This window comes from Triturus cristatus, chromosome 3_2 (genome assembly GCF_964204655.1).
Source record: "Triturus cristatus chromosome 3_2, aTriCri1.1, whole genome shotgun sequence".
NCBI classification, from domain to species: Eukaryota; Metazoa; Chordata; class Amphibia; order Caudata; family Salamandridae; genus Triturus; species Triturus cristatus.
The window spans coordinates 918,184,557-918,212,471 of record NC_140584.1 but is presented as its reverse complement, the minus strand read 5'-3'; the positions used below and the strand labels follow the sequence as shown (position 1 = coordinate 918,212,471).

The window sequence follows — 27,915 nt, the reverse complement described above, 5'->3', positions numbered from 1 at the left end:
TAAATCTTTTGAGTAGCAGTAGTTGCCTTGCAGAAGTCTAGGCTCTACAAATAGCTCATACGCACAGTCCATTTAAAATGTACTCTTTACTATCCATGTTCGAAAAACAAAGCTTTTTTTATAAATAACATACCAAATTATCAACTGATGGTGAGAGGTGCCTTTCAAAGAGAACCTCTTGCAAAAACCACAAGTCCAAGAAAGCTCAACAGCTTCTAATAAGTATTCATATACTCAACAGTTAAGTTACAAGAAACCAAAGAAATCAAAAAAGAAATGACAAACTAAACAAGAAATTAGAAACTGATAGACTTTCTTACACCCAAAAATAAAAGCTAACCACTCAGTTTGTGTTCTCTTTCTCCAATCCTCCTGAAAGGAACAGGAACGATCATCAATAGCAAACAGCAGCTACATGAATGCAACACTGTTCACTCACTTCACGCCCAAAAGAGAAAACTACAATTCTTCCTCGTGGTTCGCGAAGACCAGACACTTTCAAACACATTTCCTCAGTTAAAAACTATAGAAATGATCCCTGAAAGTATAGTCTTAACAAAATTCTTTATAGCTCACACAGACAGAAAGGGTGGAAACCCTTCCTACTTACAGTAAGACAAGGTTCGGCATCATCAACGGAAATAAAAACATATAAATATAAACATATTTTTTACTCCACAAGATAATATTCCACAGATGCACACGCATACGCCTTTATTTACATTAAAGCCTACTCAATAGATCCTGGTGAGACACTGCTTTATAAATTTACATATTTTAAATCAGCAACCAATCAAATTCAGCCTGCCTGTTCCTGACCCAATGCTGTACCACAGGGAGAGTTGGAAAATTCTTCAAAAAACTGCAGGTTCCACAAGATCATACAGATGATTTTTAATCCAAATCGTTGGTCCAGATTAGCATCTGTCAAACAGCCAAAAGAGTGACACTGATCACTAGCGAGAAGGGACCTGCTAAGGTTGCAAGCGTGGAAACAAACGTTGTAGCATTCAAGCTACCTTTAAATTTTGAACAGTTGCACCACAGATCAAATGTACGGCAACATCTTTGATTAGTTTCCCCAAACAAACTAAGGGGCATATCAGCAACAACCGGCGATAATTATCGCTAAGCGCACTTAGCGCTAGGATAATTATCGCCGGCTAGCGTGGATTATTATCGCTGAGATAACGTGCTATTAGCAACGCTTATCTCAAAAACGATAAAAATCCTAACGCTAACTGCCTAACGTGAGATTATCGCTGGAAACCCAGCGATAATGTCACGAAGTGTGGCGTTAGCTTGCTGATAGGGACTCACAAACTTAGCCATGATATCCACCTTACATAGGATACCATGGCTAAGTCAGTCCTGAAGCAGGCGTAAGGAAAGTAGCAATAACAGGGGTTATCGCTACTTTTCCTGCCGCTATGCTTCATAGCGTGGGCCTTGATGATAGGAGAAATGTCGCTTAGCGACATTTCTCCTGTCATGTCAGATCAGGTACGCCCACTTTGCATCTCATTAGAGATGCAAAGCTGGGCGTTAGGAATCCCGACGCTAATGCAAGGTTTCACGCGTTAGCGTGACCTTGCTAATTAGGCGATCATTTTTTATCACCAGCTTGATGATATGCCCCTAACTGTTCCCCAGTTCACATGTAAGACTCTAAGCAGACGATGAACTTCGACAGGGGTCCAGACTTAGTGAAAAACCTCTTGCAGCACATACGGGAGATAACGGAACCTATCACTTTCAGAAGAGCCCTGAATGCCTGGCTATCTAAGAAAGCGTTCACATGAACAACTTGTACTACCACCCAGCTTGAATTCATGCAGCTTTTCAAAGCTAAAAGACCTTTAGGTGTCTCAGCACTACAGAAGTATCCAAAATATAGTTTATGTTTTGTGTACAGAAGACTTTTTACACTGGGAAGTGAATACTTGCCAGAAACGTTTTGTATCTAATATTGATTAGAACAGGAATTGAACTTTTCAGTATATAATTCCGTTTTACAGCATATCCTCAAATGAAGAAAGGAACGGCCATCAACAGTAGACAGTTGTTTCAAAAATTAAACTCTGCCTGTGCCCTTCCTTTTTAGATCAGAACTTATCTGCAACACCTTTGGGCCACTTACAAATACTATTTCAATCTTGACTCTACATAACATATCAAGACAAAGAGTTTTATAACTCTATGCCAAGCTGTCCAAGGGTTACAGGAAGATATCACAAGAGCATTTTTTCTGCCACCTGACTAAGCTCTCAGCAGATCAGTGATAGATAATTAAAACCTGACACTGCAATCTCTGCAGCTAACTAAAGTTTAATTCAGCATGATAGACTAAAGTTGAAGGCACTGGACAAACACAAGAAAGGGGAGCAGGAAAATCGCCTCTTGGGGCAGGCTAAAAGGCTATCACAATATGGTCTCAACTTTGTAATTTTTACGTAAAAACAGACCATGGCTGGAAAAACAGTCGGGCGATGCCCCAGACTCTTACAAAGCCAAGAAGAGGCAAAGGCTCTGGGTATTCACCTGGCCTGTCACCAAACTGTAAACTTCTACAATTTACGGCCTGGCGCCAGCCCACCTACCTCGTTTCATAGGTGTCGCAGCATAGTGGATATCCAAAATGGTGGCATTTGGGGTTCTAGCCATTACAGCTATAGAACTTTCAAGGCACAGGGCTTATTTTACTATTTACAACCAGCTGATATTCCGATTCTCTACATGAGGCTCTCAATCTTCCAGTGTTCTAAAATACCATAGGACAACGCTACAGGGGGCTACAATGGTCATTAAATACCCTCTGTTTGAGTTATAGACTCAAGTTAAAGCTGAGCTTCTATATCGAGGGGATAGAACATTTAATCAATGTGATACCCGAGGCAGAAAGTCTATAATGATATCACAACATTCCCGTCAATGAAGTAAGAATACTCTAACTTGAACCAGGAGAACCAAAAAAATGGCACTTGCTGGAGCAGGTGGCTCGTTCTGACCATTATTCGATCGTTGCAACTCCTCTGTCCCCCAATGGATCTTGCAAAATTCCAAAGTTCGAATGCATCAAGCCCTTGATGTACTAAGGGTTGCACAGGGGCTTGTTGGGAGCTGCAAGATTTTCTGCTGAGCACGCAAGCTGCACCGCACGAATAGCTGTGAAAACTTTAACAAATACCAAAGGAGTAGTTTTTCATCCTAAGCAGTCTAAGATCCACCGCAGCCTTGTAAGTTGTAAGAAGCCAGGGTGTTACGCTTCCTCTTACTCTAAACGGCCTAACTAGCATTAGCAGGTTTCTTTAAACAGTCTATTCGAAAGAGTGATAAATCTTTTGAGTAGCAGTAGTTGCCTTGCAGAAGTCTAGGCTCTACAAATAGCTCATACGCACAGTCCATTTAAAATGTACTCTTTACTATCCATGTTCGAAAAACAAAGCTTTTTTTTATAAATAACATACCAAATTATCAACTGATGGTGAGAGGTGCCTTTCAAAGAGAACCTCTTGCAAAAACCACAAGTCCAAGAAAGCTCAACAGCTTCTAATAAGTATTCATATACTTAACAGTTAAGTTACAAGAAACCAAAGAAATCAAAAAAGAAATGACAAACTAAACAAGAAATTAGAAACTGATAGACTTTCTTACACCCAAAAATAAAAGCTAACCACTCAGTTTGTGTTCTCTTTCTCCAATCCTTCTGAAAGGAACAGGAACGATCATCAATAGCAAACAGCAGCTACATGAATGCAACACTGTTCACTCACTTCACGCCCAAAAGAGAAAACTACAATTCTTCCTCGTGGTTAGCGAAGACCAGACACTTTCAAACACATTTCCTCAGTTAAAAACTATAGAAATGATCCCTAAAAGTATAGTCTTAACAAAATTCTTTATAGCTCACACAGACAGAAAGGGTGGAAACCCTTCCTACTTACAGTAAGACAAGGTTCGGCATCATCAACGGAAATAAAAACATATAAATATAAACATATTTTTTACTCCACAAGATAATATTCCACAGATGCACACGCATACGCCTTTATTTACATTAAAGCCTACTCAATAGATCCTGGTGAGACACTGCTTTATAAATTTACATATTTTAAATCAGCAACCAATCAAATTCAGCCTGCCTGTTCCTGACCCAATGCTGTACCACAGGGAGAGTTGGAAAATTCTTCAAAAAACTGCAGGTTCCACAAGATCATACAGATGATTTTTAATCCAAATAGTTGGTCCAGATTAGCATCTGTCAAACAGCCAAAAGAGTGACACTGATCACTAGCGAGAAGGGACCTGCTAAGGTTGCAAGCGTGGAAACAAACGTTGTAGCATTCAAGCTACCTTTAAATTTTGAACAGTTGCACCACAGATCAAATGTACGGCAACATCTTTGATTAGTTTCCCCAAACAAACTAAGGGGCATATCAGCAACAACCGGCGATAATTATCGCTAAGCGCACTTAGCGCTAGGATAATTATCGCCGGCTAGCGTGGATTATTATCGCTGAGATAACGTGCTATTAGCAACGCTTATCTCAAAAACGATAAAAATCCTAACGCTAACTGCCTAACGTGAGATAATCGCTGGAAACCCAGCGATAATGTCACGAAGTGTGGCGTTAGCTTGCTGATAGGGACTCACAAACTTAGCCATGATATCCACCTTACATAGGATACCATGGCTAAGTCAGTCCTGAAGCAGGCGTAAGGAAAGTAGCAATAACAGGGGTTATCGCTACTTTTCCTGCCGCTATGCTTCATAGCGTGGGCCTTGATGATAGGAGAAATGTCGCTTAGCGACATTTCTCCTGTCATGTCAGGTCAGGTACGCCCACTTTGCATCTCATTAGAGATGCAAAGCTGGGCGTTAGGAATCCCGACGCTAATGCAAGGTTTCACGCGTTAGCGTGACCTTGCTAATTAGGCGATCATTTTTTATCACCAGCTTGCTGATATGCCTCTAACTGTTCCCCAGTTCACATGTAAGACTCTAAGCTGACGATGAACTTCGACGGGGGTCCAGACTTAGTGAAAAACCTCTTGCAGCACATACGGGAGATAACGGAACCTATCACTTTCAGAAGAGCCCTGAATGCCTGGCTATCTAAGAAAGCGTTCACATGAACAACTTGTACTACCACCCAGCTTGAATTCATGCAGCTTTTCAAAGCTAAAAGACCTTTAGGTGTCTCAGCACTACAGAAGTATCCAAAATATAGTTTATGTTTTGTGTACAGAAGACTTTTTACACTGGGAAGTGAATACTTGCCAGAAACGTTTTGTATCTAATATTGATTAGAACAGGAATTGAACTTTTCAGTATATAATTCCGTTTTACAGCATATCCTGAAATGAAGAAAGGAACGGCCATCAACAGTAGACAGTTGTTTCAAAAATTAAACTCTGCCTGTGCCCTTCCTTTTTAGATCAGAACTTATCTGCAACACCTTTGGGCCACTTACAAATACTATTTCAATCTTGACTCTACATAACATATCAAGACAAAGAGTTTTATAACTCTATGCCAAGCTGTCCAAGGGTTACAGGAAGATATCACAAGAGCATTTTTTCTGCCACCTGGCTAAGCTCTCAGCAGATCAGTGATAGATAATTAAAACCTGACGCTGCAATCTATGCAGCTAACTAAAGTTTAATTCAGCATGATAGACTAAAGTTGAAGGCACTGGACAAACACAAGAAAGGGGACCAGGAAAATCGCCTCTTGGGGCAGGCTAAAAGGCTATCACAATATGGTCTCAACTTTGTAATTTTTACGTAAAAACAGACCATGGCTGGAAAAGCAGTCGGGCGATGCCCCAGACTCTTACAAAGCCAAGAAGAGGCAAAGGCTCTGGGTATTCACCTGGCCTGTCACCAAACTGTAAACTTCTACAATTTACGGCCTGGCGCCAGCCCACCTACCTCGTTTCATAGGTGTCGCAGCATAGTGGATATCCAAAATGGTGGCATTTGGGGTTCTAGCCATTACAGCTATAGAACTTTCAAGGCACAGGGCTTATTTTACTATTTACAACCAGCTGATATTCCGATTCTCTACATGAGGCTCTCAATATTCCAGTGTTCTAAAATACCATAGGACAACGCTACAGGGGGCTACAATGGTCATTAAATACCCTCTGTTTGAGTTATAGACTCAAGTTAAAGCTGAGCTTCTATATCGAGGGGATAGAACATTTAATCAATGTGATACCCGAGGCAGAAAGTCTATACTGATATCACAACATTCCCGTCAATGAAGTAAGAATACTCTAACTTGAACCAGGAGAACCAAAAAAATGGCACTTGCTGGAGCAGGTGGCTCGTTCTGACCATTATTCGATCGTTGCAACTCCTCTGTCCCCCAATGGATCTTGCAAAATTCCAAAGTTCGAATGCATCAAGACCTTGATGTACTAAGGGTTGCACAGGGGCTTGTTGGGAGCTGCAAGATTTTCTGCTGAGCACGCAAGCTTTTATAATGAAAAGTAAACAGACGCAGTCCCTTACTTCTGCTTTGCACCGCACGAATAGCTGTGAAAACTTTAACAAATACCAAAGGAGTAGTTTTTCATCCTAAGCAGTCTAAGATCCACCGCAGCCTTGTAAGTTGTAAGAAGCCAGGGTGTTACGCTTCCTCTTACTCTAAACGGCCTAACTAGCATTAGCAGGTTTCTTTAAACAGTCTATTCGAAAGAGTGATAAATCTTTTGAGTAGCAGTAGTTGCCTTGCAGAAGTCTAGGCTCTACAAATAGCTCATACGCACAGTCCATTTAAAATGTACTCTTTACTATCCATGTTCGAAAAACAAAGCTTTTTTTATAAATAACATACCAAATTATCAACTGATGGTGAGAGGTGCCTTTCAAAGAGAACCTCTTGCAAAAACCACAAGTCCAAGAAAGCTCAACAGCTTCTAATAAGTATTCATATACTCAACAGTTAAGTTACAAGAAACCAAAGAAATCAAAAAAGAAATGACAAACTAAACAAGAAATTAGAAACTGATAGACTTTCTTACACCCAAAAATAAAAGCTAACCACTCAGTTTGTTTTCTCTTTCTCCAATCCTCCTGAAAGGAACAGGAACGATCATCAATAGCAAACAGCAGCTACATGAATGCAACACTGTTCACTCACTTCACGCCCAAAAGAGAAAACTACAATTCTTCCTCGTGGTTAGCAAAGACCAGACACTTTCAAACACATTTCCTCAGTTAAACACTATAGAAATGATCCCTGAAAGTATAGTCTTAATAAAATTCTTTATAGCTCACACAGACAGAAAGGGTGGAAACCCTTCCTACTTACAGTAAGACAAGGTTCGGCATCATCAACGGAAATAAAAACATATAAATATAAACATATTTTTTACTCCACAAGATAATATTCCACAGATGCACACGCATACGCCTTTATTTACATTAAAGCCTACTCAATAGATCCTGGTGAGACACTGCTTTATAAATTTGCATATTTTAAATCAGCAACCAATCAAATTCAGCCTGCCTGTTCCTGACCCAATGCTGTACCACAGGGAGAGTTGGAAAATTCTTCAAAAAACTGCAGGTTCCACAAGATCATACAGATGATTTTTAATCCAAATAGTTGGTCCAGATTAGCATCTGTCAAACAGCCAAAAGAGTGACACTGATCACTAGCGAGAAGGGACCTGCTAAGGTTGCAAGCGTGGAAACAAACGTTGTAGCATTCAAGCTACCTTTAAATTTTGAACAGTTGCACCACAGATCAAATGTACGGCAACATCTTTGATTAGTTTCCCCAAACAAACTAAGGGGCAATATCAGCAACAACCGGCGATAATTATCGCTAAGCGCACTTAGCGCTAGGATAATTATCGCCGGCTAGCGTGGATTATTATCGCTGAGATAACGTGCTATTAGCAACGCTTATCTCAAAAACGATAAAAATCCTAACGCTAACTGCCCAACTTGAGATAATCGCTGGAAACCCAGCGATAATGTCACGAAGTGTGGCGTTAGCTTGCTGATAGGGACTCACAAACTTAGCCATGATATCCACCTTACATAGGATACCATGGCTAAGTCAGTCCTGAAGCAGGTGTAAGGAAAGTAACAATAACAGGGGTTATCGCTACTTTTCCTGCCGCTATGCTTCATAGCGTGGGCCTTGATGATAGGAGAAATGTCGCTTAGCGACATTTCTCCTGTCATGTCAGGTCAGGTAAGCCCACTTTGCATCTCATTAGAGATGCAAAGCTGGGCGTTAGGAATCCCGACGCTAATGCAAGGTTTCACGCGTTAGCGTGACCTTGCTAATTAGGCGATCTTTTTTTATCACCAGCTTGATGATATGCCCCTAACTGTTCCCCAGTTCACATGTAAGACTCTAAGCAGACGATGAACTTCGACGGGGGTCCAGACTTAGTGAAAAACCTCTTGCAGCACATACGGGAGATAACGGAACCTATCACTTTCAGAAGAGCCCTGAATGCCTGGCTATCTAAGAAAGCGTTCACATGAACAACTTGTACTACCACCCAGCTTGAATTCATGCAGCTTTTCAAAGCTAAAAGACCTTTAGGTGTCTCAGCACTACAGAAGTATCCAAAATATAGTTTATGTTTTGTGTACAGAAGACTTTTTACACTGGGAAGTGAATACTTGCCAGAAACGTTTTGTATCTAATATTGATTAGAACAGGAATTGAACTTTTCAGTATATAATTCCGTTTTACAGCATATCCTCAAATGAAGAAAGGAACGGCCATCAACAGTAGACAGTTGTTTCAAAAATTAAACTCTGCCTGTGCCCTTCCTTTTTAGATCAGAACTTATCTGCAACACCTTTGGGCCACTTACAAATACTATTTCAATCTTGATTCTATATAACATATCAAGACAAAGAGTTTTATAACTCTATGCCAAGCTGTCCAAGGGTTACAGGAAGATATCACAAGAGCATTTTTTCTGCCACCTGGCTAAGCTCTCAGCAGATCAGTGATAGATAATTAAAACCTGACGCTGCAATCTATGCAGCTAACTAAAGTTTAATTCAGCATGATAGACTAAAGTTGAAGGCACTGGACAAACACAAGAAAGGGGACCAGGAAAATCGCCTCTTGGGGCAGGCTAAAAGGCTATCACAATATGGTCTCAACTTTGTAATTTTTACGTAAAAACAGACCATGGCTGGAAAAACAGTCGGGCGATGCCCCAGACTCTTACAAAGCCAAGAAGAGGCAAAGGCTCTGGGTATTCACCTGGCCTGTCACCAAACTGTAAACTTCTACAATTTACGGCCTGGCGCCAGCCCACCTACCTCGTTTCATAGGTGTCGCAGCATAGTGGATATCCAAAATGGTGGCATTTGGGGTTCTAGCCATTACAGCTATAGAACTTTCAAGGCACAGGGCTTATTTTACTATTTACAACCAGCTGATATTCCGATTCTCTACATGAGGCTCTCAATCTTCCAGTGTTCTAAAATACCATAGGACAACACTACAGGGGGCTACAATGGTCATTAAATACCCTCTGTTTGAGTTATAGACTCAAGTTAAAGCTGAGCTTCTATATCGAGGGGATAGAACATTTAATCAATGTGATACCCGAGGCAGAAAGTCTATACTGATATCACAACATTCCCGTCAATGAAGTAAGAATACTCTAACTTGAACCAGGAGAACCAAAAAAATGGCACTTGCTGGAGCAGGTGGCTCGTTCTGACCATTATTCGATCGTTGCAACTCCTCTGTCCCCCAATGGATCTTGCAAAATTCCAAAGTTCGAATGCATCAAGCCCTTGATGTACTAAGGGTTGCACAGGGGCTTGTTGGGAGCTGCAAGATTTTCTGCTGAGCACGCAAGCTGCACCGCACGAATAGCTGTGAAAACTTTAACAAATACCAAAGGAGTAATTTTTCATCCTAAGCAGTCTAAGATCCACCGCAGCCTTGTAAGTTGTAAGAAGCCAGGGTGTTACGCTTCCTCTTACTCTAAACGGCCTAACTAGCATTAGCAGGTTTCTTTAAACAGTCTATTCGAAAGAGTGATAAATCTTTTGAGTAGCAGTAGTTGCCTTGAAGAAGTCTAGGCTCTACAAATAGCTCATACGCACAGTCCATTTAAAATGTACTCTTTACTATCCATGTTCGAAAAACAAAGCTTTTTTTATAAATAACATACCAAATTATCAACTGATGGTGAGAGGTGCCTTTCAAAGAGAACCTCTTGCAAAAACCACAAGTCCAAGAAAGCTCAACAGCTTCTAATAAGTATTCATATACTTAACAGTTAAGTTACAAGAAACCAAAGAAATCAAAAAAGAAATGACAAACTAAACAAGAAATTAGAAACTGATAGACTTTCTTACACCCAAAAATAAAAGCTAACCACTCAGTTTGTGTTCTCTTTCTCCAATCCTCCTGAAAGGAACAGGAACGATCATCAATAGCAAACAGCAGCTACATGAATGCAACACTGTTCACTCACTTCACGCCCAAAAGAGAAAACTACAATTCTTCCTCGTGGTTAGCGAAGACCAGACACTTTCAAACACATTTCCTCAGTTAAAAACTATAGAAATGATCCCTGAAAGTATAGTCTTAACAAAATTCTTTATAGCTCACACAGACAGAAAGGGTGGAAACCCTTCCTACTTACAGTAAGACAAGGTTCGGCATCATCAACGGAAATAAAAACATATAAATATAAACATATTTTTTACTCCACAAGATAATATTCCACAGATGCACACGGATACGCCTTTATTTACATTAAAGCCTACTCAATAGATCCTGGTGAGACACTGCTTTATAAATTTACATATTTTAAATCAGCAACCAATCAAATTCAGCCTGCCTGTTCCTGACCCAATGCTGTACCACAGGGAGAGTTGGAAAATTCTTCAAAAAACTGCAGGTTCCACAAGATCATACAGATGATTTTTAATCCAAATAGTTGGTCCAGATTAGCATCTGTCAAACAGCCAAAAGAGTGACACTGATCACTAGCGAGAAGGGACCTGCTAAGGTTGCAAGCGTGGAAACAAACGTTGTAGCATTCAAGCTACCTTTAAATTTTGAACAGTTGCACCACAGATCAAATGTACGGCAACATCTTTGATTAGTTTCCCCAAACAAACTAAGGGGCATATCAGCAACAACCGGCGATAATTATCGCTAAGCGCACTTAGCGCTAGGATAATTATCGCCGGCTAGCGTGGATTATTATCGCTGAGATAACGTGCTATTAGCAACGCTTATCTCAAAAACGATAAAAATCCTAACGCTAACTGCCTAACGTGAGATAATCGCTGGAAACCCAGCGATAATGTCACGAAGTGTGGCGTTAGCTTGCTGATAGGGACTCACAAACTTAGCCATGATATCCACCTTACATAGGATACCATGGCTAAGTCAGTCCTGAAGCAGGCGTAAGGAAAGTAGCAATAACAGGGGTTATCGCTACTTTTCCTGCCGCTATGCTTCATAGCGTGGGCCTTGATGATAGGAGAAATGTCGCTTAGCGACATTTCTCCTGTCATGTCAGGTCAGGTACGCCCACTTTGCATCTCATTAGAGATGCAAAGCTGGGCGTTAGGAATCCCGACGCTAATGCAAGGTTTCACGCGTTAGCGTGACCTTGCTAATTAGGCGATCATTTTTTATCACCAGCTTGCTGATATGCCCCTAACTGTTCCCCAGTTCACATGTAAGACTCTAAGCTGACGATGAACTTCGACGGGGGTCCAGACTTAGTGAAAAACCTCTTGCAGCACATACGGGAGATAACGGAACCTATCACTTTCAGAAGAGCCCTGAATGCCTGGCTATCTAAGAAAGCGTTCAAATGAACAACTTGTACTACCACCCAGCTTGAATTCATGCAGCTTTTCAAAGCTAAAAGACCTTTAGGTGTCTCAGCACTACAGAAGTATCCAAAATATAGTTTATGTTTTGTGTACAGAAGACTTTTTACACTGGGAAGTGAATACTTGCCAGAAACGTTTTGTATCTAATATTGATTAGAACAGGAATTGAACTTTTCAGTATATAATTCCGTTTTACAGCATATCCTGAAATGAAGAAAGGAACGGCCATCAACAGTAGACAGTTGTTTCAAAAATTAAACTCTGCCTGTGCCCTTCCTTTTTAGATCAGAACTTATCTGCAACACCTTTGGGCCACTTACAAATACTATTTCAATCTTGACTCTACATAACATATCAAGACAAAGAGTTTTATAACTCTATGCCAAGCTGTCCAAGGGTTACAGGAAGATATCACAAGAGCATTTTTTCTGCCACCTGGCTAAGCTCTCAGCAGATCAGTGATAGATAATTAAAACCTGACACTGCAATCTCTGCAGCTAACTAAAGTTTAATTCAGCATGATAGACTAAAGTTGAAGGCACTGGACAAACACAAGAAAGGGGACCAGGAAAATCGCCTCTTGGGGCAGGCTAAAAGGCTATCACAATATGGTCTCAACTTTGTAATTTTTACGTAAAAACAGACCATGGCTGGAAAAACAGTCGGGCGATGCCCCAGACTCTTACAAAGCCAAGAAGAGGCAAAGGCTCTGGGTATTCACCTGGCCTGTCACCAAACTGTAAACTTCTACAATTTACGGCCTGGCGCCAGCCCACCTACCTCGTTTCATAGGTGTCGCAGCATAGTGGATATCCAAAATGGTGGCATTTGGGGTTCTAGCCATTACAGCTATAGAACTTTCAAGGCACAGGGCTTATTTTACTATTTACAACCAGCTGATATTCCGATTCTCTACATGAGGCTCTCAATCTTCCAGTGTTCTAAAATACCATAGGACAACGCTACAGGGGGCTACAATGGTCATTAAATACCCTCTGTTTGAGTTATAGACTCAAGTTAAAGCTGAGCTTCTATATCGAGGGGATAGAACATTTAATCAATGTGATACCCGAGGCAGAAAGTCTATACTGATATCACAACATTCCCGTCAATGAAGTAAGAATACTCTAACTTGAACCAGGAGAACCAAAAAAATGGCACTTGCTGGAGCAGGTGGCTCGTTCTGACCATTATTCGATCGTTGCAACTCCTCTGTCCCCCAATGGATCTTGCAAAATTCCAAAGTTCGAATGCATCAAGCCCTTGATGTACTAAGGGTTGCACAGGGGCTTGTTGGGAGCTGCAAGATTTTCTGCTGAGCACGCAAGCTTTTATAATGAAAAGTAAACAGACGCAGTCCCTTACTTCTGCTTTGCACCGCACGAATAGCTGTGAAAACTTTAACAAATACCAAAGGAGTAGTTTCTCATCCTAAGCAGTCTAAGATCCACCGCAGCCTTGTAAGTTGTAAGAAGCCAGGGTGTTACGCTTCCTCTTACTCTAAACGGCCTAACTAGCATTAGCAGGTTTCTTTAAACAGTCTATTCGAAAGAGTGATAAATCTTTTGAGTAGCAGTAGTTGCCTTGCAGAAGTCTAGGCTCTACAAATAGCTCATACGCACAGTCCATTTAAAATGTACTCTTTACTATCCATGTTCGAAAAACAAAGCTTTTTTTATAAATAACATACCAAATTATCAACTGATGGTGAGAGGTGCCTTTCAAAGAGAACCTCTTGCAAAAACCACAAGTCCAAGAAAGCTCAACAGCTTCTAATAAGTATTCATATACTTAACAGTTAAGTTACAAGAAACCAAAGAAATCAAAAAAGAAATGACAAACTAAACAAGAAATTAGAAACTGATAGACTTTCTTACACCCAAAAATAAAAGCTAACCACTCAGTTTGTGTTCTCTTTCTCCAATCCTCCTGAAAGGAACAGGAACGATCATCAATAGCAAACAGCAGCTACATGAATGCAACACTGTTCACTCACTTCACGCCCAAAAGAGAAAACTACAATTCTTCCTCGTGGTTAGCGAAGACCAGACACTTTCAAACACATTTCCTCAGTTAAAAACTATAGAAATGATCCCTGAAAGTATAGTCTTAACAAAATTCTTTATAGCTCACACAGACAGAAAGGGTGGAAACCCTTCCTACTTACAGTAAGACAAGGTTCGGCATCATCAACGGAAATAAAAACATATAAATATAAACATATTTTTTACTCCACAAGATAATATTCCACAGATGCACACGCATACGCCTTTATTTACATTAAAGCCTACTCAATAGATCCTGGTGAGACACTGCTTTATAAATTTACATATTTTAAATCAGCAACCAATCAAATTCAGCCTGCCTGTTCCTGACCCAATGCTGTACCACAGGGAGAGTTGGAAAATTCTTCAAAAAACTGCAGGTTGCACAAGATCATACAGATGATTTTTAATCCAAATAGTTGGTCCAGATTAGCATCTGTCAAACAGCCAAAAGAGTGACACTGATCACTAGCGAGAAGGGACCTGCTAAGGTTGCAAGCGTGGAAACAAACGTTGTAGCATTCAAGCTACCTTTAAATTTTGAACAGTTGCACCACAGATCAAATGTACGGCAACATCTTTGATTAGTTTCCCCAAACAAACTAAGGGGCATATCAGCAACAACCGGCGATAATTATCGCTAAGCGCACTTAGCGCTAGGATAATTATCGCCGGCTAGCGTGGATTATTATCGCTGAGATAACGTGCTATTAGCAACGCTTATCTCAAAAACGATAAAAATCCTAACGCTAACTGCCTAACGTGAGATAATCGCTGGAAACCCAGCGATAATGTCACGAAGTGTGGCGTTAGCTTGCTGATAGGGACTCACAAACTTAGCCATGATATCCACCTTACATAGGATACCATGGCTAAGTCAGTCCTGAAGCAGGCGTAAGGAAAGTAGCAATAACAGGGGTTATCGCTACTTTTCCTGCCGCTATGCTTCATAGCGTGGGCCTTGATGATAGGAGAAATGTCGCTTAGCGACATTTCTCCTGTCAGGTCAGGTCAGGTACGCCCACTTTGCATCTCATTAGAGATGCAAAGCTGGGCGTTAGGAATCCCGACGCTAATGCAAGGTTTCACGCGTTAGCGTGACCTTGCTAATTAGGCGATCATTTTTTATCACCAGCTTGCTGATATGCCCCTAACTGTTCCCCAGTTCACATGTAAGACTCTAAGCTGACGATGAACTTCGACGGGGGTCCAGACTTAGTGAAAAACCTCTTGCAGCACATACGGGAGATAACGGAACCTATCACTTTCAGAAGAGCCCTGAATGCCTGGCTATCTAAGAAAGCGTTCACATGAACAACTTGTACTACCACCCAGCTTGAATTCATGCAGCTTTTCAAAGCTAAAAGACCTTTAGGTGTCTCAGCACTACAGAAGTATCCAAAATATAGTTTATGTTTTGTGTACAGAAGACTTTTTACACTGGGAAGTGAATACTTGCCAGAAACGTTTTGTATCTAATATTGATTAGAACAGGAATTGAACTTTTCAGTATATAATTCCGTTTTACAGCATATCCTGAAATGAAGAAAGGAACGGCCATCAACAGTAGACAGTTGTTTCAAAAATTAAACTCTGCCTGTGCCCTTCCTTTTTAGATCAGAACTTATCTGCAACACCTTTGGGCCACTTACAAATACTATTTCAATCTTGACTCTACATAACATATCAAGACAAAGAGTTTTATAACTCTATGCCAAGCTGTCCAAGGGTTACAGGAAGATATCACAAGAGCATTTTTTCTGCCACCTGGCTAAGCTCTCAGCAGATCAGTGATAGATAATTAAAACCTGACGCTGCAATCTATGCAGCTAACTAAAGTTTAATTCAGCATGATAGACTAAAGTTGAAGGCACTGGACAAACACAAGAAAGGGGACCAGGAAAATCGCCTCTTGGGGCAGGCTAAAAGGCTATCACAATATGGTCTCAACTTTGTAATTTTTACGTAAAAACAGACCATGGCTGGAAAAGCAGTCGGGCGATGCCCCAGACTCTTACAAAGCCAAGAAGAGGCAAAGGCTCTGGGTATTCACCTGGCCTGTCACCAAACTGTAAACTTCTACAATTTACGGCCTGGCGCCAGCCCACCTACCTCGTTTCATAGGTGTCGCAGCATAGTGGATATCCAAAATGGTGGCATTTGGGGTTCTAGCCATTACAGCTATAGAACTTTCAAGGCACAGGGCTTATTTTACCATTTACAACCAGCTGATATTCCGATTCTCTACATGAGGCTCTCAATCTTCCAGTGTTCTAAAATACCATAGGACAACGCTAAAGGGGGCTACAATGGTCATTAAATACCCTCTGTTTGAGTTATAGACTCAAGTTAAAGCTGAGCTTCTATATCGAGGGGATAGAACATTTAATCAATGTGATACCCGAGGCAGAAAGTCTATACTGATATCACAACATTCCCGTCAATGAAGTAAGAATACTCTAACTTGAACCAGGAGAACCAAAAAAATGGCACTTGCTGGAGCAGGTGGCTCGTTCTGACCATTATTCGATCGTTGCAACTCCTCTGTCCCCCAATGGATCTTGCAAAATTCCAAAGTTCGAATGCATCAAGCCCTTGATGTACTAAGGGTTGCACAGGGGCTTGTTGGGAGCTGCAAGATTTTGTGCTGAGCACGCAAGCTTTTATAATGAAAAGTAAACAGACGCAGTCCCTTACTTCTGCTTTGCACCGCACGAATTCCTGTGAAAACTTTAACAAATACCAAAGGAGTAGTTTTTCATCCTTAGCAGTCTAAGATCCACCGCAGCCTTGTAAGTTGTAAGAAGCCAGGGTGTTACGCTTCCTCTTACTCTAAACGGCCTAACTAGCATTAGCAGCTTTCTTTAAACAGTCTATTCGAAAGAGTGATAAATCTTTTGAGTAGCAGTAGTTGCCTTGCAGAAGTCTAGGCTCTACAAATAGCTCATACGCACAGTCCATTTAAAATGTACTCTTTACTATCCATGTTCGAAAAACAAAGCTTTTTTTATAAATAACATACCAAATTATCAACTGATGGTGAGAGGTGCCTTTCAAAGAGAACCTCTTGCAAAAACCACAAGTCCAAGAAAGCTCAACAGCTTCTAATAAGTATTCATATACTCAACAGTTAAGTTACAAGAAACCAAAGAAATCAAAAAAGAAATGACAAACTAAACAAGAAATTAGAAACTGATAGACTTTCTTACACCCAAAAATAAAAGCTAACCACTCAGTTTGTTTTCTCTTTCTCCAATCCTCCTGAAAGGAACAGGAACGATCATCAATAGCAAACAGCAGCTACATGAATGCAACACTGTTCACTCACTTCACGCCCAAAAGAGAAAACTACAATTCTTCCTCGTGGTTAGCAAAGACCAGACACTTTCAAACACATTTCCTCAGTTGAACACTATAGAAATGATCCCTGAAAGTATAGTCTTAATAAAATTCTTTATAGCTCACACAGACAGAAAGGGTGGAAACCCTTCCTACTTACAGTAAGACAAGGTTCGGCATCATCAACGGAAATAAAAACATATAAATATAAACATATTTTTTACTCCACAAGATAATATTCCACAGATGCACACGCATACGCCTTTATTTACATTAAAGCCTACTCAATAGATCCTGGTGAGACACTGCTTTATAAATTTGCATATTTTAAATCAGCAACCAATCAAATTCAGCCTGCCTGTTCCTGACCCAATGCTGTACCACAGGGAGAGTTGGAAAATTCTTCAAAAAACTGCAGGTTCCACAAGATCATACAGATGATTTTTAATCCAAATAGTTGGTCCAGATTAGCATCTGTCAAACAGCCAAAAGAGTGACACTGATCACTAGCGAGAAGGGACCTGCTAAGGTTGCAAGCGTGGAAACAAACGTTGTAGCATTCAAGCTACCTTTAAATTTTGAACAGTTGCACCACAGATCAAATGTACGGCAACATCTTTGATTAGTTTCCCCAAACAAACTAAGGGGCAATATCAGCAACAACCGGCGATAATTATCGCTAAGCGCACTTAGCGCTAGGATAATTATCGCCGGCTAGCGTGGATTATTATCGCTGAGATAACGTGCTATTAGCAACGCTTATCTCAAAAACGATAAAAATCCTAACGCTAACTGCCTAACTTGAGATAATCGCTGGAAACCCAGCGATAATGTCACGAAGTGTGGCGTTAGCTTGCTGATAGGGACTCACAAACTTAGCCATGATATCCACCTTACATAGGATACCATGGCTAAGTCAGTCCTGAAGCAGGCGTAAGGAAAGTAGCAATAACAGGGGTTATCGCTACTTTTCCTGCCGCTATGCTTCATAGCGTGGGCCTTGATGATAGGAGAAATGTCGCTTAGCGACATTTCTCCTGTCATGTCAGGTCAGGTAAGCCCACTTTGCATCTCATTAGAGATGCAAAGCTGGGCGTTAGGAATCCCGACGCTAATGCAAGGTTTCACGCGTTAGCGTGACCTTGCTAATTAGGCGATCATTTTTTATCACCAGCTTGATGATATGCCCCTAACTGTTCCCCAGTTCACATGTAAGACTCTAAGCAGACGATGAACTTCGACGGGGGTCCAGACTTAGTGAAAAACCTCTTGCAGCACATACGGGAGATAACGGAACCTATCACTTTCAGAAGAGCCCTGAATGCCTGGCTATCTAAGAAAGCGTTCACATGAACAACTTGTACTACCACCCAGCTTGAATTCATGCAGCTTTTCAAAGCTAAAAGACCTTTAGGTGTCTCAGCACTACAGAAGTATCCAAAATATAGTTTATGTTTTGTGTACAGAAGACTTTTTACACTGGGAAGTGAATACTTGCCAGAAACGTTTTGTATCTAATATTGATTAGAACAGGAATTGAACTTTTCAGTATATAATTCCGTTTTACAGCATATCCTCAAATGAAGAAAGGAACGGCCATCAACAGTAGACAGTTGTTTCAAAAATTAAACTCTGCCTGTGCCCTTCCTTTTTAGATCAGAACTTATCTGCAACACCTTTGGGCCACTTACAAATACTATTTCAATCTTGATTCTATATAACATATCAAGACAAAGAGTTTTATAACTCTATGCCAAGCTGTCCAAGGGTTACAGGAAGATATCACAAGAGCATTTTTTCTGCCACCTGGCTAAGCTCTCAGCAGATCAGTGATAGATAATTAAAACCTGACGCTGCAATCTATGCAGCTAACTAAAGTTTAATTCAGCATGATAGACTAAAGTTGAAGGCACTGGACAAACACAAGAAAGGGGACCAGGAAAATCGCCTCTTGGGGCAGGCTAAAAGGCTATCACAATATGGTCTCAACTTTGTAATTTTTACGTAAAAACAGACCATGGCTGGAAAAACAGTCGGGCGATGCCCCAGACTCTTACAAAGCCAAGAAGAGGCAAAGGCTCTGGGTATTCACCTGGCCTGTCACCAAACTGTAAACTTCTACAATTTACGGCCTGGCGCCAGCCCACCTACCTCGTTTCATAGGTGTCGCAGCATAGTGGATATCCAAAATGGTGGCATTTGGGGTTCTAGCCATTACAGCTATAGAACTTTCAAGGCACAGGGCTTATTTTACTATTTACAACCAGCTGATATTCCGATTCTCTACATGAGGCTCTCAATCTTCCAGTGTTCTAAAATACCATAGGACAACGCTACAGGGGGCTACAATGGTCATTAAATACCCTCTGTTTGAGTTATAGACTCAAGTTAAAGCTGAGCTTCTATATCGAGGGGATAGAACATTTAATCAATGTGATACCCGAGGCAGAAAGTCTATACTGATATCACAACATTCCCGTCAATGAAGTAAGAATACTCTAACTTGAACCAGGAGAACCAAAAAAATGGCACTTGCTGGAGCAGGTGGCTCGTTCTGACCATTATTCGATCGTTGCAACTCCTCTGTCCCCCAATGGATCTTGCAAAATTCCAAAGTTCGAATGCATCAAGCCCTTGATGTACTAAGGGTTGCACAGGGGCTTGTTGGGAGCTGCAAGATTTTCTGCTGAGCACGCAAGCTTTTATAATGAAAAGTAAACAGACGCAGTCCCTTACTTCTGCTTTGCACCGCACGAATAGCTGTGAAAACTTTAACAAATACCAAAGGAGTAGTTTTTCATCCTAAGCAGTCTAAGATCCACCGCAGCCTTGTAAGTTGTAAGAAGCCAGGGTGTTACGCTTCCTCTTACTCTAAACGGCCTAACTAGCATTAGCAGGTTTCTTTAAACAGTCTATTCGAAAGAGTGATAAATCTTTTGAGTAGCAGTAGTTGCCTTGCAGAAGTCTAGGCTCTACAAATAGCTCATACGCACAGTCCATTTAAAATGTACTCTTTACTATCCATGTTCGAAAAACAAAGCTTTTTTTATAAATAACATACCAAATTATCAACTGATGGTGAGAGGTGCCTTTCAAAGAGAACCTCTTGCAAAAACGACAAGTCCAAGAAAGCTCAACAGCTTCTAATAAGTATTCATATACTCAACAGTTAAGTTACAAGAAACCAAAGAAATCAAAAAAGAAATGACAAACTAAACAAGAAATTAGAAACTGATAGACTTTCTTACACCGAAAAATAAAAGCTAACCACTCAGTTTGTGTTCTCTTTCTCCAATCCTCCTGAAAGGAACAGGAACGATCATCAATAGCAAACAGCAGCTACATGAATGCAACACTGTTCACTCACTTCACGCCCAAAAGAGAAAACTACAATTCTTCCTCGTGGTTAGCGAAGACCAGACACTTTCAAAGACATTTCCTCAGTTAAAAACTATAGAAATGATCCCTGAAAGTATAGTCTTAACAAAATTCTTTATAGCTCACACAGACAGAAAGGGTGGAAACCCTTCCTACTTACAGTAAGACAAGGTTCGGCATCATCAACGGAAATAAAAACATATAAATATAAACATATTTTTTACTCCACAAGATAATATTCCACAGATGCACACGCATACGCCTTTATTTACATTAAAGCCTACTCAATAGATCCTGGTGAGACACTGCTTTATAAATTTACATATTTTAAATCAGCAACCAATCAAATTCAGCCTGCCTGTTCCTGACCCAATGCTGTACCACAGGGAGAGTTGGAAAATTCTTCAAAAAACTGCAGGTTCCACAAGATCATACAGATGATTTTTAATCCAAATAGTTGGTCCAGATTAGCATCTGTCAAACAGCCAAAAGAGTGACACTGATCACTAGCGAGAAGGGACCTGCTAAGGTTGCAAGCGTGGAAACAAACGTTGTAGCATTCAAGCTACCTTTAAATTTTGAACAGTTGCACCACAGATCAAATGTACCGCAACATCTTTGATTAGTTTCCCCAAACAAACTAAGGGGCATATCAGCAACAACCGGCGATAATTATCGCTAAGCGCACTTAGCGCTAGGATAATTATCGCCGGCTAGCGTGGATTATTATCGCTGAGATAACGTGCTATTAGCAACGCTTATCTCAAAAACGATAAAAATCCTAACGCTAACTGCCTAACTTGAGATAATCGCTGGAAACCCAGCGATAATGTCACGAAGTGTGGCGTTAGCTTGCTGATAGGGACTCACAAACTTAGCCATGATATCCACCTTACATAGGATACCATGGCTAAGTCAGTCCTGAAGCAGGCGTAAGGAAAGTAGCAATAACAGGGGTTATCGCTACTTTTCCTGCCGCTATGCTTCATAGCGTGGGCCTTGATGATAGGAGAAATGTCGCTTAGCAACATTTCTCCTGTCATGTCAGGTCAGGTAAGCCCACTTTGCATCTCATTAGAGATGCAAAGCTGGGCGTTAGGAATCCCGACGCTAATGCAAGGTTTCACGCGTTAGCGTGACCTTGCTAATTAGGCGATCATTTTTTATCACCAGCTTGATGATATGCCCCTAACTGTTCCCCAGTTCACATGTAAGACTCTAAGCAGACGATGAACTTCGACGGGGGTCCAGACTTAGTGAAAAACCTCTTGCAGCACATACGGGAGATAACGGAACCTATCACTTTCAGAAGAGCCCTGAATGCCTGGCTATCTAAGAAAGCGTTCACATGAACAACTTGTACTACCACCCAGCTTGAATTCATGCAGCTTTTCAAAGCTAAAAGACCTTTAGGTGTCTCAGCACTACAGAAGTATCCAAAATATAGTTTATGTTTTGTGTACAGAAGACTTTTTACACTGGGAAGTGAATACTTGCCAGAAACGTTTTGTATCTAATATTGATTAGAACAGGAATTGAACTTTTCAGTATATAATTCCGTTTTACAGCATATCCTCAAATGAAGAAAGGAACGGCCATCAACAGTAGACAGTTGTTTCAAAAATTAAACTCTGCCTGTGCCCTTCCTTTTTAGATCAGAACTTATCTGCAACACCTTTGGGCCACTTACAAATACTATTTCAATCTTGATTCTATATAACATATCAAGACAAAGAGTTTTATAACTCTATGCCAAGCTGTCCAAGGGTTACAGGAAGATATCACAAGAGCATTTTTTCTGCCACCTGGCTAAGCTCTCAGCAGATCAGTGATAGATAATTAAAACCTGACGCTGCAATCTATGCAGCTAACTAAAGTTTAATTCAGCATGATAGACTAAAGTTGAAGGCACTGGACAAACACAAGAAAGGGGACCAGGAAAATCGCCTCTTGGGGCAGGCTAAAAGGCTATCACAATATGGTCTCAACTTTGTAATTTTTACGTAAAAACAGACCATGGCTGGAAAAACAGTCGGGCGATGCCCCAGACTCTTACAAAGCCAAGAAGAGGCAAAGGCTCTGGGTATTCACCTGGCCTGTCACCAAACTGTAAACTTCTACAATTTACGGCCTGGCGCCAGCCCACCTACCTCGTTTCATAGGTGTCGCAGCATAGTGGATATCCAAAATGGTGGCATTTGGGGTTCTAGCCATTACAGCTATAGAACTTTCAAGGCACAGGGCTTATTTTACTATTTACAACCAGCTGATATTCCGATTCTCTACATGAGGCTCTCAATCTTCCAGTGTTCTAAAATACCATAGGACAACGCTACAGGGGGCTACAATGGTCATTAAATACCCTCTGTTTGAGTTATAGACTCAAGTTAAAGCTGAGCTTCTATATCGAGGGGATAGAACATTTAATCAATGTGATACCCGAGGCAGAAAGTCTATACTGATATCACAACATTCCCGTCAATGAAGTAAGAATACTCTAACTTGAACCAGGAGAACCAAAAAATTGGCACTTGCTGGAGCAGGTGGCTCGTTCTGACCATTATTCGATCGTTGCAACTCCTCTGTCCCCCAATGGATCTTGCAAAATTCCAAAGTTCGAATGCATCAAGCCCTTGATGTACTAAGGGTTGCACAGGGGCTTGTTGGGAGCTGCAAGATTTTCTGCTGAGCACGCAAGCTGCACCGCACGAATAGCTGTGAAAACTTTAACAAATACCAAAGGAGTAGTTTTTCATCCTAAGCAGTCTAAGATCCACCGCAGCCTTGTAAGTTGTAAGAAGCCAGGGTGTTACGCTTCCTCTTACTCTAAACGGCCTAACTAGCATTAGCAGGTTTCTTTAAACAGTCTATTCGAAAGAGTGATAAATCTTTTGAGTAGCAGTAGTTGCCTTGCAGAAGTCTAGGCTCTACAAATAGCTCATACGCACAGTCCATTTAAAATGTACTCTTTACTATCCATGTTCGAAAAACAAAGCTTTTTTTATAAATAACATACCAAATTATCAACTGATGGTGAGAGGTGCCTTTCAAAGAGAACCTCTTGCAAAAACCACAAGTCCAAGAAAGCTCAACAGCTTCTAATAAGTATTCATATACTTAACAGTTAAGTTACAAGAAACCAAAGAAATCAAAAAAGAAATGACAAACTAAACAAGAAATTAGAAACTGATAGACTTTCTTACACCCAAAAATAAAAGCTAACCACTCAGTTTGTGTTCTCTTTCTCCAATCCTCCTGAAAGGAACAGGAACGATCATCAATAGCAAACAGCAGCTACATGAATGCAACACTGTTCACTCACTTCACGCCCAAAAGAGAAAACTACAATTCTTCCTCGTGGTTAGCGAAGACCAGACACTTTCAAACACATTTCCTCAGTTAAAAACTATAGAAATGATCCCTGAAAGTATAGTCTTAACAAAATTCTTTATAGCTCACACAGACAGAAAGGGTGGAAACCCTTCCTACTTACAGTAAGACAAGGTTCGGCATCATCAACGGAAATAAAAACATATAAATATAAACATATTTTTTACTCCACAAGATAATATTCCACAGATGCACACGCATACGCCTTTATTTACATTAAAGCCTACTCAATAGATCCTGGTGAGACACTGCTTTATAAATTTACATATTTTAAATCAGCAACCAATCAAATTCAGCCTGCCTGTTCCTGACCCAATGCTGTACCACAGGGAGAGTTGGAAAATTCTTCAAAAAACTGCAGGTTCCACAAGATCATACAGATGATTTTTAATCCAAATAGTTGGTCCAGATTAGCATCTGTCAAACAGCCAAAAGAGTGACACTGATCACTAGCGAGAAGGGACCTGCTAAGGTTGCAAGCGTGGAAACAAACGTTGTAGCATTCAAGCTACCTTTAAATTTTGAACAGTTGCACCACAGATCAAATGTACGGCAACATCTTTGATTAGTTTCCCCAAACAAACTAAGGGGCATATCAGCAACAACCGGCGATAATTATCGCTAAGCGCACTTAGCGCTAGGATAATTATCGCCGGCTAGCGTGGATTATTATCGCTGAGATAACGTGCTATTAGCAACGCTTATCTCAAAAACGATAAAAATCCTAACGCTAACTGCCTAACGTGAGATAATCGCTGGAAACCCAGCGATAATGTCACGAAGTGTGGCGTTAGCTTGCTGATAGGGACTCACAAACTTAGCCATGATATCCACCTTACATAGGATACCATGGCTAAGTCAGTCCTGAAGCAGGCGTAAGGAAAGTAGCAATAACAGGGGTTATCGCTACTTTTCCTGCCGCTATGCTTCATAGCGTGGGCCTTGATGATAGGAGAAATGTCGCTTAGCGACATTTCTCCTGTCATGTCAGGTCAGGTACGCCCACTTTGCATCTCATTAGAGATGCAAAGCTGGGCGTTAGGAATCCCGACGCTAATGCAAGGTTTCACGCGTTAGCGTGACCTTGCTAATTAGGCGATCATTTTTTATCACCAGCTTGCTGATATGCCCCTAACTGTTCCCCAGTTCACATGTAAGACTCTAAGCAGACGATGAACTTCGACGGGGGTCCAGACTTAGTGAAAAACCTCTTGCAGCACATACGGGAGATAACGGAACCTATCACTTTCAGAAGAGCCCTGAATGCCTGGCTATCTAAGAAAGCGTTCACATGAACAACTTGTACTACCACCCAGCTTGAATTCATGCAGCTTTTCAAAGCTAAAAGACCTTTAGGTGTCTCAGCACTACAGAAGTATCCAAAATATAGTTTATGTTTTGTGTACAGAAGACTTTTTACACTGGGAAGTGAATACTTGCCAGAAACGTTTTGTATCTAATGTTCATTAGAACAGGAATTGAACTTTTCAGTATATAATTCCGTTTTACAGCATATCCTCAAATGAAGAAAGGAACGGCCATCAACAGTAGACAGTTGTTTCAAAAATTAAACTCTGCCTGTGCCCTTCCTTTTTAGATCAGAACTTATCTGCAACACCTTTGGGCCACTTACAAATACTATTTCAATCTTGATTCTACATAACATATCAAGACAAAGAGTTTTATAACTCTATTCCAAGCTGTCCAAGGGTTACAGGAAGATATCACAAGAGCATTTTTTCTGCCACCTGGCTAAGCTCTCAGCAGATCAGTGATAGATAATTAAAACCTGACGCTGCAATCTATGCAGCTAACTAAAGTTTAATTCAGCATGATAGACTAAAGTTGAAGGCACTGGACAAACACAAGAAAGGGGACCAGGAAAATCGCCTCTTGGGGCAGGCTAAAAGGCTATCACAATATGGTCTCAACTTTGTAATTTTTACGTAAAAACAGACCATGGCTGGAAAAGCAGTCGGGCGATGCCCCAGACTCTTACAAAGCCAAGAAGAGGCAAAGGCTCTGGGTATTCACCTGGCCTGTCACCAAACTGTAAACTTCTACAATTTACGGCCTGGCGCCAGCCCACCTACCTCGTTTCATAGGTGTCGCAGCAAAGTGGATATCCAAAATGGTGGCATTTGGGGTTGTAGCCATTACAGCTATAGAACTTTCAAGGCACAGGGCTTATTTTACTATTTACAACCAGCTGATATTCCGATTCTCTACATGAGGCTCTCAATCTTCCAGTGTTCTAAAATAACATAGGACAACGCTACAGGGGGCTACAATGGTCATTTAATACCCTCTGTTTGAGTTATAGACTCAAGTTAAAGCTGAGCTTCTATATCGAGGGGATAGAACATTTAATCAATGTGATACCCGAGGCAGAAAGTCTATACTGATATCACAACATTCCCGTCAATGAAGTAAGAATACTCTAACTTGAACCAGGAGAACCAAAAAAATGGCACTTGCTGGAGCAGGTGGCTCGTTCTGACCATTATTCGATCGTTGCAACTCCTCTGTCCCCCAATGGATCTTGCAAAATTCCAAAGTTCGAATGCATCAAGCCCTTGATGTACTAAGGGTTGCACAGGGGCTTGTTGGGAGCTGCAAGATTTTGTGCTGAGCACGCAAGCTTTTATAATGAAAAGTAAACAGACGCAGTCCCTTACTTCTGCTTTGCACCGCACGAATTCCTGTGAAAACTTTAACAAATACCAAAGGAGTAGTTTTTCATCCTTAGCAGTCTAAGATCCACCGCAGCCTTGTAAGTTGTAAGAAGCCTGGGTGTTACGCTTCCTCTTACTCTAAACGGCCTAACTAGCATTAGCAGGTTTCTTTAAACAGTCTATTCGAAAGAGTGATAAATCTTTTGAGTAGCAGTAGTTGCCTTGCAGAAGTCTAGGCTCTACAAATAGCTCATACGCACAGTCCATTTAAAATGTACTCTTTACTATCCATGTTCGAAAAACAAAGCTTTTTTTATAAATAACATACCAAATTATCAACTGATGGTGAGAGGTGCCTTTCAAAGAGAACCTCTTGCAAAAACCACAAGTCCAAGAAAGCTCAACAGCTTCTAATAAGTATTCATATACTCAACAGTTAAGTTACAAGAAACCAAAGAAATCAAAAAAGAAATGACAAACTAAACAAGAAATTAGAAACTGATAGACTTTCTTACACCCAAAAATAAAAGCTAACCACTCAGTTTGTGTTCTCTTTCTCCAATCCTCCTGAAAGGAACAGGAACGATCATCAATAGCAAACAGCAGCTACATGAATGCAACACTGTTCACTCACTTCACGCCCAAAAGAGAAAACTACAATTCTTCCTCGTGGTTAGCGAAGACCAGACACTTTCAAAGACATTTCCTCAGTTAAAAACTATAGAAATGATCCCTGAAAGTATAGTCTTAACAAAATTCTTTATAGCTCACACAGACAGAAAGGGTGGAAACCCTTCCTACTTACAGTAAGACAAGGTTCGGCATCATCAACGGAAATAAAAACATATAAATATAAACATATTTTTTACTCCACAAGATAATATTCCACAGATGCACACGCATACGCCTTTATTTACATTAAAGCCTACTCAATAGATCCTGGTGAGACACTGCTTTATAAATTTACATATTTTAAATCAGCAACCAATCAAATTCAGCCTGCCTGTTCCTGACCCAATGCTGTACCACAGGGAGAGTTGGAAAATTCTTCAAAAAACTGCAGGTTCCACAAGATCATACAGATGATTTTTAATCCAAATAGTTGGTCCAGATTAGCATCTGTCAAACAGCCAAAAGAGTGACACTGATCACTAGCGAGAAGGGACCTGCTAAGGTTGCAAGCGTGGAAACAAACGTTGTAGCATTCAAGCTACCTTTAAATT

At 40.7% G+C, this 27,915-nt stretch overlaps 9 non-coding genes across 9 annotated transcripts; all 9 read right to left on the bottom strand.

Annotated features, from left to right (window-relative positions):
- Positions 1 to 338: 338 nt before the first annotated feature.
- Positions 339 to 554, bottom strand: LOC146858648 (small nucleolar RNA U3). The gene has a single exon (XR_014980643.1). It is a non-coding gene; the product is annotated as a small nucleolar RNA U3 (small nucleolar RNA).
- Positions 555 to 3,672: 3,118 nt separating this feature from the next.
- LOC146858647 (small nucleolar RNA U3) lies at positions 3,673 to 3,888 on the bottom strand. The gene has a single exon (XR_014980521.1). It is a non-coding gene; the product is annotated as a small nucleolar RNA U3 (small nucleolar RNA).
- A 3,161-nt stretch (positions 3,889 to 7,049) lies between these two features.
- LOC146858646 (small nucleolar RNA U3) lies at positions 7,050 to 7,265 on the bottom strand. The gene has a single exon (XR_014980505.1). It is a non-coding gene; the product is annotated as a small nucleolar RNA U3 (small nucleolar RNA).
- Positions 7,266 to 10,383: 3,118 nt separating this feature from the next.
- On the bottom strand, positions 10,384 to 10,599 carry LOC146858645 (small nucleolar RNA U3). The gene has a single exon (XR_014980581.1). It is a non-coding gene; the product is annotated as a small nucleolar RNA U3 (small nucleolar RNA).
- Positions 10,600 to 13,760: 3,161 nt separating this feature from the next.
- On the bottom strand, positions 13,761 to 13,976 carry LOC146858644 (small nucleolar RNA U3). The gene has a single exon (XR_014980580.1). It is a non-coding gene; the product is annotated as a small nucleolar RNA U3 (small nucleolar RNA).
- A 3,161-nt stretch (positions 13,977 to 17,137) lies between these two features.
- On the bottom strand, positions 17,138 to 17,353 carry LOC146858643 (small nucleolar RNA U3). Its single transcript, XR_014980519.1, has one exon. It is a non-coding gene; the product is annotated as a small nucleolar RNA U3 (small nucleolar RNA).
- Positions 17,354 to 20,515: 3,162 nt separating this feature from the next.
- LOC146858642 (small nucleolar RNA U3) lies at positions 20,516 to 20,731 on the bottom strand. Its single transcript, XR_014980157.1, has one exon. It is a non-coding gene; the product is annotated as a small nucleolar RNA U3 (small nucleolar RNA).
- A 3,117-nt stretch (positions 20,732 to 23,848) lies between these two features.
- On the bottom strand, positions 23,849 to 24,064 carry LOC146858641 (small nucleolar RNA U3). Its single transcript, XR_014980579.1, has one exon. It is a non-coding gene; the product is annotated as a small nucleolar RNA U3 (small nucleolar RNA).
- Positions 24,065 to 27,225: 3,161 nt separating this feature from the next.
- On the bottom strand, positions 27,226 to 27,441 carry LOC146858640 (small nucleolar RNA U3). The gene has a single exon (XR_014980156.1). It is a non-coding gene; the product is annotated as a small nucleolar RNA U3 (small nucleolar RNA).
- Between the last annotated feature and the right edge of the window lie 474 nt (positions 27,442 to 27,915).